The sequence below is a fragment of the Benincasa hispida genome, chromosome 7 (genome assembly GCF_027475165.1).
Source record: "Benincasa hispida cultivar pf3 chromosome 7, pf3_genome.v1.1, whole genome shotgun sequence".
NCBI classification, from domain to species: Eukaryota; Viridiplantae; Streptophyta; class Magnoliopsida; order Cucurbitales; family Cucurbitaceae; genus Benincasa; species Benincasa hispida.
Genome location: NC_143484.1, coordinates 51198963 through 51209757, shown reverse-complemented (window position 1 = coordinate 51209757; position 10795 = coordinate 51198963).

The window sequence follows — 10795 nt, the reverse complement described above, 5'->3', positions numbered from 1 at the left end:
TTGAATGGTACTAAAATCATTGGCTATACTCTTATGAGCATCATACACGATAACAAGGTCATTAGGTTCTCCAAACGCAACTATAAGATAACGAAAAAAACGAAGACCAGGACCGATCTTCTCTAAATCAACAACAACACATGCAAGAGGGACAATCTGAGAATTATCATCAAGAGTGCAAGCCGACAATAACATACTTAAGTATATTTTCTTCATAGATGCACCATCAACTGATATTATAGGTAAATAGTAATTCCATGCATCTAAAAAAGCAATAAGAGTCATAAAATAATACTTAAATCTATCTTGATCATCAGCTTCTTCTACTCTATAAGTTCCTACAATGAATAAAGTCAAAAGTGAATATCTTCGCAACCTAAAACGTAGACAAAATAAAATACATTGTATTTGGGAAAAAAAACAAGTACCTGGATTTTTTTCAATCAGTGCATTTGGAGAATGCTAAAAAAATGGTATGGGAGGACTCTGGAGTATCCCTAATAGAATTCAAAGAAATCTCAGGGCCTTTCCAACCCTTATCGTAACTTACATTAGAATGACCTCTTATACAAGAGTACCTCTGAGCAAAAGCGAGATCGTTCCAAACTCATTGTGGCAGAATTACCGCATTTGCAATCTAACAGAATAAATATGCAATATACAACAAATTACCGGCATACTTTTAACAATTAAATAATGAGAGAACGAATACATACCTGTTGAAGAACTCTTCTTCACCAAAACTCGTTCTCTTCCAAGGAATGCTCCTCTTGCTCTCGCTAAGCACATCCAAGAAAATTGCCCACAAATTACTGTCGTCTACCCACGAACGGACTCCACACGAACACAGCACGGGGATGACACCACCACTTAGAACCCTCGATATTTTCGGTGTGAGAATCCAGAAGGTGTGGGCTCTGTTGAATTTAGCAGAAGAAAGGAGGAAGGAAGATCGTATACAATGACCAAGCAAATGGGAGAAGGTCGATGTCTATCATATAGATGATGCTTGATCGTTTAGAAAGAGGTACATGATCGTTCAGTAATTATGCCACGATTGTATAGACGATCGTTTAGTAAACGCTCGGGTGTGCGATCATTTAGGAAAAAGCTAGACGATCATTTAGCAAATCCTATGCGATCGTTTAGAAAGAAGCGCGCGCGTATATGATCGTGTAGAAACGTTGAACTATCATTACGAAAACTAAATAACCTCCCACTATCACACGGTTACGGACAAAATGCCGACATAATTATCCTATAATTATCCAAGAATAAATAATAAATATAATCTTATTATATTCATAACATATGGTTTAGTATCACATCAAATGCAACATATGAACCATAGTCTTTTCTCCTCCACTAGATATAAATCATATTTATATCATTTTCCTCCAAATAATGTATCTCATACATAATGTCAATCATATCATATATAATTAACCAGTTCAATCATATCATATATAATTAACCAGTTCAATCATATCATATATAATCGAACTCCCTCTTGTCAATTTGAACATTTCAAACTGATTCTCAACTTGAATCCATTGAGCTACCAAGGGAACCTTATGGACTTATAGTTTGAAGCTCCAACGGTACGTGAATAGCTGACTAAACTCTTTAGCCACGAAATCCACCATCCATTAACTGTCAAGCATTCCATTAAAGATCGACAGTTGCACTCTTCTCACCATAGATATATTTCTATGTCCATCAGATATAACCAATCAACAGTACGATAACCCTTTTGTAGATGCTCGTAAGTACAGTTGGGCCAATTTGCCATTTTGCCCCTGTAGTTACATCTAACTCCTTAAGTACCACTGATCCCTCTAATGAAAAATACAACATAGTCCTACTATGTGTGGACACCTCTCGAACCATGAAAAGGTGTGTGGCGCCACATCGTTCAAGCCCCGAGATCAACTCTTAAGGGAGTAATCTATCTACTTACCCCTGCTTCGGGGAAAGGGTGAATTTCATCTTGTGTAGCTGAGTTATCAGCTCCCAAATTAGACGAATCCCCAAAGTGGTAGGTTTGAGTCGGCGATCTAGCCACTCGCACCCATGCAAATCAAAGGACTGGCCTCAAAGGCAAGAGTTCCCAACGCACTCAAGATTGAGGTCATGTTACCTATGATCATCCTAGTGAAGTGAAGTCTCTGTCATGAACGATGTTATATAACGAGACTATTGCACTTCGTGGTCCGGTCTTATACAAACTCTTGGTATAAGACTTCTTCGCTCGCATGACTTCACATGAATGATCAAGATCATACCATCTGTAGCAAGTCACAACATTTGTAACTATTCTACAAAGTGAGCCGCATCTGTAGCCTTACCAAGATAAGGCTTCCCTCCTATATCCATATACTACAGACCATTTTGGTTATCACTTAAGACATGATTCACTTATATGTCTCCACATACATGCTTAAGTTACAAATGATAACCAGGGATTTTAGTTTATTGGTTTGTGGCAAAGTAAATAAAACATCCAATATTCATAGAAAAAGTGTCAATAAAATATTATATATTATACATCACAAGCATTTATTCAAAACTGTGTTTACAAACTACAGGACACGAGAGTTTAGGGCATCATCCCCAACAACATTCACACTATGTTTCCTTTTTATATAGCTAGTAACTGTTTAGATTGGTGACCTAATTCTCACAAAGTCTCATTGTTTGTAATGATACATATTGTTTGATGAATAAAATAAATGTTATTTAATTCTGGCATTTACTCATATCCAATAAACGAAGTTCCTTGGTTATCTTATATAAACTTAAGCATGTATATGTGATATACAAGTGGATCATGCCTTAAGTGATAACCTAAATAGGTCTGTAGTATAAGGATTAAGGTGGGATATCGTATCCTGGTGAAACTACGAATACGACCCGCTTGGTAGAGGTTTGCAAGTATTGTAAACTACTACAGACGATAGATCCTGACCATTCATGTGGAGACGTGCAAGTAGTCGTGTCCTATACAAAGAATTTGTATAAAATCGGACCACGAGATAACTAGATTCTGTATATAACGCCATTGATACTAGAGACTTACATCTCACCTAAATGACCATAGGTGACACGACCTCAATCTTGAGTGTTTTGGGAACTCCTGCCTTTGTGATCAGTTCTTTAATTAGGAGTTGGGAACTCAATCCACGAGAAGGAATTCACTCTTTTCCCAAAGCAGGGATAAGTAAAGAGATTGCTCCCTTAAGGGCTGATTCCGGGACTTGAACATAGTGGCCACAGCTTCTCTTTGGAAGAGAGGACTTATTCATAGTAGGATTATGACTTATGTTCATTAGAGGGATCTGTGGTACTTAAGGAGTTAGATGTAACTACAGGAGCATAACAGTTATTGGCTCAGTTGTACTTACGAGGGATCTGTGAAGAGTTATCGCACTGTTGATTGGTTGATATGGATACATAATATATATGTAGTAAGAAGAGTTTAGCTGTCGATCTTTAGTGGAGTGTCTGGCAGTTAACAGATGGTGGATCTCATGACTAAAGAGTTTAGTCAGTTATTCACGTACCGTTGGAGCTTCGAGCTACAGGTCCATAAGGTCCCCATAGTAGCTCAATGGATTCAGTTGAGGATCAATTCTTGGTGTTGATTTGAAATGTACAAATTAACAAGAGGTAATTCGATTATATATGATATGATCGGTATGATGTACGAGATACATCTAGTGGAGGATTAATGTAAATGAGATTTAAATTAAGTACCATGGAATAGAAAAATAGCTATAGTTATATGTTTCATGAGATGAAATATTAAAACTATAGGTTATAAATATAGTATGATAAGTTGGTTATCAATTATATTTATAATAATATTATTTATTGGATAATTAAATCTTTTTCTCTAATAACCAATTGAGTGGAAGGTTATTGGTGGTTCATGGTAACCATGAGATAAAAGGAAAATTGTTTTCCTAATTTTAGTAATTTTTTTTCAAATGTTGAATTTTTTAGAATTCTCTCTCAGAAAAAGAATCTCACGGAAGTTGTCAAGTAAATAAGATTTACTAAGCGATAGCTTAACAAAGGTAAACGATCGTGTAGTGTTTGTAGGTAATAGACACGTTGTTAAGCAATGAACTAAACGATTGCTTAGCTTTTTCTAGACGATCGCCTAGCTTTTGCTAAAAGATTGGGCATCGACCTATATGATAGGTTCTATCTTCTCCCACTTGCTCAATAGTTTACACGATTATTGATTCCTCCGTCTTCTGCCTCAAACCAAGTTCACAAAGAGTCGACCCTCTGAATTCTCACACGAGAATACCAAGGTAGCATTCTTGATGGTGTCATACTCAACTCAAGGCCATCGAGGTTCTATGGAGGCCGTTCTTGCTGTTGGGGTGTTCATGACCGAGGAGATCACTGAGTTCGAGTGCACAGTGTTCGTGTTGTGTAGCGGTCATGTTGTCGAACATTCGAGGTTGCTGTGTTCGAGCGTTCGTGATCAAGAAGCATGGAGACGAGTCTACAAATGTGTATAGAGATTTCTCTTCTTGATCATTTGTAGTTTCATGCTGTAATTTTTGTATTGAATGCATAATCGTATGTTTCGTTTTATGACTGTAATTTGGAATGTTCATACATGATTGTAATATGGAATGATCTTTCTGCTGCTCATGGAAATCCTCGTGTTCGATTTCCTTCAATAACATCACATGGATGACATGAAATCTTGTCATTCATTCCAAAAGACTTTATACACTCAACAACAATCTAGGATGCCACTTACCTATGATCATCTTTGACAATGTCGACAGCACATTGATAGGTGTTTGTGAATTTACGAACCATCCACACCTAGTTTTCTTATACACAGATGCACGTAAATACCAACCCCTGATATCAAGTATCAAATGACGTATGATTTGACCTAATCATAGTAAGTTCAAAATTATTATTAAGAGCAAGCAAATAAATAGCTTTTTTCAATATAGATTTGTTCCTAAACCTTCTTTAATAGAAATTTCAGATTGAGAGTATACAAAAGCTTCAAAATCAATTATTTCGTTATTTCGATCTGACTGTTAGACGGAATGCTTTATTCTTGCTAACTGACTTTTCAAATACACTAAATTTCCAGAAGTACTAGACGATACAGTGTCAACAACTATACATAAATCATTATGGGGTAATTTTGATAAAACTAACATAAGCCCCATCCTTATATTCAATGATTCGAATAAGATTCGAATTGTTGGAACCATACTAGTAAACTATCAAACGAGACATAAAGAGATTGGAAGATGGGAAAAGGCTTACCTTGAATACAGTCAATAAATTGTTGAAACGAAGAATCTATGGAATATAAGATTTGCATCACGATGATCGTTGTACAACCATAGCAAAAACAGAAAGATTAAAACAATGGATAGTCACTTTTTTGTAGAAAATATAGACTTCTCTTAAGATATTGATAAAATGAAAAGTATATCCAGGATATTTAAATAATAAAACAATATAGTAAGATGATTCTAAATAACAGGTGACTAAAAAAATACGAAAAAATGATAAAACTTAAATGAAATATACAGTTTATTAGATAATTGTTGAATGAGAAATTTTGGACCAATCACAAGTCACCACGTCGTTTGCTAAATTAACGATGAATTTCTAAATCATTGACTTTGGATCCAATTAGAAGTTGACACATGTCCCGAATTGAATTGAAGACAAGTTTCGTTGAAGTCACACGGATGAATCAAATGAGATTAAATTAGTCCAACTTGATATTACTATTTGGGCTTAAAGTCCAAACTACAAAAAAAGTTGAATTAGACCCAAATTCCAGATCAGGCCCAAAACCAACTAATTGGGCCTAAAGGTCAGGCCCATGGACCAACCAAGCCAACGAAACCCACTTGAGAACTCTATAAATAGAGAATATCTTTTCATTTGTAAAGGCAGCATTTTCTATACTCAGAAGACCCAGAGAGAATTCACTAACAAGCAGAGAAGCTTCCAAGACTCCTGAAGCTGCACTCCTATAAGGCAGAAGACCTTTAAAGATACAAATACTCTTCCAAGACTTATACTTCAAGCTTTCAAGACTCCTGAAGCTGCACTCCTATAAGGCAGAAGACCTTTGAAGATACAAATACTCTTCCAAGACTTCTACTTCAAGCTTCCAAGACTCCTGAAATTGCACTCCTATAAAGCAGAAGACCTTTGAAGACACAAATACTCTTCCAAGACTTCTACTTCAAGCTTCCAAGACTCCTGAAGCTACACTCCTATAAGGCAGAAGACCTTTGAAGACACAAATACTCTTCCAAGACTTCTACTCCAAGCTTCCAAGACTTCTACTTCAAGAACGTTCGGTGCTTTCCTTTTCCAAGTCAAGCATATTCACCCAACTGAGAGAGAATCAGAGAATCAAATATTAGAGATCGAACCACATCGCATCAAATCAACTCCAATATCAACACCAACTCAAGTTTAACTCCACGAAACACGTTTCTCCAGAAACCTCGTGTGAACAATGATAATATGTATAAAATATTAAGTAAAATTCAAATCAAGATAAAAAAAAATTGTTTGAATTTAAAATAATAAAAGTGAATAAAATAACGTAAAATATAAAGATATATTGTAAATTAAAATCAAAATATTGATAAACAAATTAAATATTGATTAATTCTGAATATTTTCAAAAAGTGGTTAAATCAAATAGAAAAAGATATGAAACTAGCAATTCAAATTTCAAAGTAGGAGAAAAATCCGTCACCTTTATCTCTTGAATCTGTTAGGCTGAAATCTCATACCTAAAAATTCCATTTGCACTCCATTTGCATTGTATTTATATTGAGAATTGATATACTATCTCGTAACATACGATTCCATTTTATACTGTATTTCTGTTGAGAATTTATACATGGTAGAGCAATTACATAGTACTCGAAAAAACTATTAATCGATCATACCAAAGACAATTTATGGATTAAAAATATATATATGTGCATGGCACGCTTTTGCAAAAAAATCTTATTATTTCCATTTTTTAGACAAAAATCAAAAGACACCCTCAAGTTTACCTTTTCCTCCCATTTCTCAAATCAAAAAACTTGGCCCAGTTAAACCAGAGAAGGCCAAAGTAGCCCAAGGACCTCAGAGCTTATTCGTTGTAATGGCCCAATCTAATTGTTGACAATTTTGTTAACGGTAGGTAGGATGGTATTTCCCTTCAATAAATAAATAATAATAATAACAACAACATTTCAATAAAATTCATCGTAGTACTTTTAAAAAATTTGATCATGTTTTTAAAGAGTAGACTAAAATTTCCATAGCATTATGAATAAATATGGATAAACAAATTCGGTTGTATTTTCAAATAAAATCTTGCCAATAAAAATGAAATCATCATAATTAATAAATTAGGTAATCCTCCTAAGTCCAATAATTTTATTTTCACATATAATACAACATTGAAATGAAATTTCTTTAGTCAACACAATTCAACTAATTACAACATAACTAATTACAACATAGGTAATCGATCAAGAAGTTAAATGTTCAAATCATACCTCACATTATTTATGAAACTAATATCTACCAGTACTAAAAACATATATATATATATATATATATGAAGATTTATAAATCCAAAATTTTTCTCAGGTTTAGTCTACATCCTTCGACTTGCATACAAAAGCTCCACTTAAATTTTAAATCTTAAATATATAAATAAATTCGCTCAATTAATCATCCTTTAATTATAGATATTATGGACAGTAGCAATAAAACGAACTAGTTGCTAAAAGTAATTATTTGGTTTTTTTTTATTTATAATCAAGCCTATTTTATACACATTTAATACAATGATTTTCATCTTTCTTTAAATTCTTAATTAAATTAAAAAAAAAATTTGAAAACTACTTTTTTTTAATTCTCAAAATTTGACTGAATAAATTTAGAAGTGTAAGTAATGTTCATAAATTTAATTTTCAAAAACAAAATGACTAACAAACGAGACCTAAATGTTAGAGATTATGTTCGTGAACTTAAAGGTAATTGTAAAAATCAATCAAATTTCAGTAGGGAGGTAAATAAAAACCCCACATTCAAACAATATTAAATGGAGCATTTATCTTCTGCTTTTAAGGAGCTCATAAGTCAGAGCTCCTACTCATCTATATTTTTATATACTTCCCAAAAAAATTTATAAAAGAAGAATAGAAAAATTCTAGACTCTCCGATTTATTATTTTTCATCCTAATCTAAACATTGTAAATGTGATAATAAAATGATATATCAATCTGTTTTGTTTTCCCCAAATATGAAAAATAAGATGATGCCTTTTTTAACCAAAAAAACAGATTATATTTATGGATTTCTGGGTCCGAAATTGTTGCTAAAATCAAATAAATAGCTGATGTCAATGGGAGAAAAATCTATGACTTCCTGACCACTCACCAAAACTAAATTAATGGTACATTTTTTTAAAAATTAAAATATAATTTTATATTACTTTTAAAAAGATAAAAAGTAAAAAATAAACAGTTTATTTACCATGTTTCTTCATTATTAGCTGAATCAGGCTGCGTTTTACTTTTAACCGCTTTTCTTTTCTTTTCTTTTTTTGGAAAAATATATTGTCTTATCAACTAAAATCACTTTTAAAATATCCCTAACAGCTTTCAAATCTCACTTTTTAATCATTTTTCAATCTCCATTTTTTTTAAAAAAAACATTTCAATCTCCAATTCATTATGTAAAATTAAGATGTATTTTATATATCTAATATCACGTAACCAAAATCTATGCACCCATTTTCTTAATCCTATCCTATTGATTTTGCTATTTTCCTTAACATTTAACCATTAATCTAGAGCAAACAAAATATAACATTAAAAATACAAATTCGAACAGTATCTTTATTTTAGTTATTTTATCTAAAACAAATAATTTAGTACTGATTTATCAAACAATGTAAATGCTTCCTACACTAACATTTTTTTTTTAATAAAAATACTGTTAAACCAAAATTAATTTAAAAGCTACCATAATTCGAAAATTAAGGGTTAATTGTCGATAAGCTAAATTAAATGGGCGTTAATGAAGAACGTGGATGTCTTTTTCCTCTCACTACATAATCCGCCACTGCTTTTAATGAAGTTGAATTTCAGACGATTCATTCTCCTTTCTTTTTTTTTTTTTTTTTTTTCCTTTCTAGCAAATTTTCTTTTTCTTTTTTCATTTTTAGTTCCTACATACCAAAATTTCCTTTTATGGGTCTCATAACTTCAACACGTGTTTCTGATACACATACCTTGAGAAATTAAATAAGAAAAATTGATTTCATGGGTATATTGAGAAACAAAAACAATTACATTACAATATGTGTCAGAAAATGAGTAAAAAAAGAGGGAAAAAAAAAAGGAAAATTGACTGATTTTTCTATACAGTATAAATTAGAAGAAAAAAATAATAATCATAATCAGCTTCTTACAATGATACGATCATATGAATACTTGTAATCAGAAAATGTTTTTTTTTAATTGGGAGGAACAGAGTCAACTACAGAGTTGTGGCGGTCGGAAGGGCCGGAAGGAGGAATCGGAACGCCTCTGGGAAGAAAGCTGAAGGTCTGACCGACATATCGGAAGCCAGTCTTGTAATTGAAATTGTGTTGTTGATTGTAAGAATTCGACATGTCGGAGTTTTCCATCGTTTTACCTGGACGAGTTGCAGAGCAAAACCCAGAAAAAAGAAGAAGAAGAAGAAAGATGAAAATGGCGATCGGAGAAGAAGAAGAAGGCATTGTGTGTCAAGTGTTTATGAAAGAATTAATTGCATGGGGAAATTATATAATGGAGTATTTATAATAGGGGAAATTATAAAAGGTCAACGGGGATTTTATATAGTGAAGAGGACGTTAATTTCGCAGGATTTCATTACAAAATTTCAAATTTGATTTTTGGTTTTTGTTGAATTTAGGGAATGGGATTTTTCGTGGAAAGTTTAAATGGGTTGGTTGATATTGGCAACTTATGTGAATGGGAAAATTGGAATGTTTTTGGTTTGTGTGGGGAACACTTCCTCCTCCCTTTCCTTTCCTCTTCATATTTTATCTTTCCCTTTATTGAAATTTCCTCTCTTTTTTCTTCTAATTTTATTTCTAGAGATTATTTGGTCAAGAACATAGTCCCCAATTGTTTTTTTAACCGATTCAAAACATCTCTCTATCTACATTTAACATGCAAGATCTAGTTTCGAATAGGGTGAAAAATTTTCAATTAGATGGAGAATGAAGGAGGGAGAGGAGTATTCTTTTTTTTCCATCGGTTAAACACGGACGAGGACAAAGAAGTCGTCCCTGATCCCGTCCCTCCCCATGAACATCTCTATCTATAGATAAAGATTTTTCTCGAACCCAAAAAATTATTAAACTACGACATTTAGTAGCTGAATTTTGAAAATTGTGTATATTTTAATCTAAAAGCTTTTTAAAAAATGTCTAATGCATTCCTAAACTTTCATATTTGTGTCTGTTTGGTCACCCAACTTTTAAAAAATGTTTAATTTTATTAAGATTTTGATTTTGTGTCTAAAAAATATTTATATATGTTAGCAATTGTTTAAAATTGACGGACCTACTAGACACGAAGTTGAAAGCTTAATGGATCTCTTATTAAAAAAAATTGTAGATCTAATGTATTAGTCGATTTAATTTTTTTTTAGTATGTATTAGATATTAGTTTAGGAATCTATTTGACATGAAATTAAAAATTTAAAGACATAT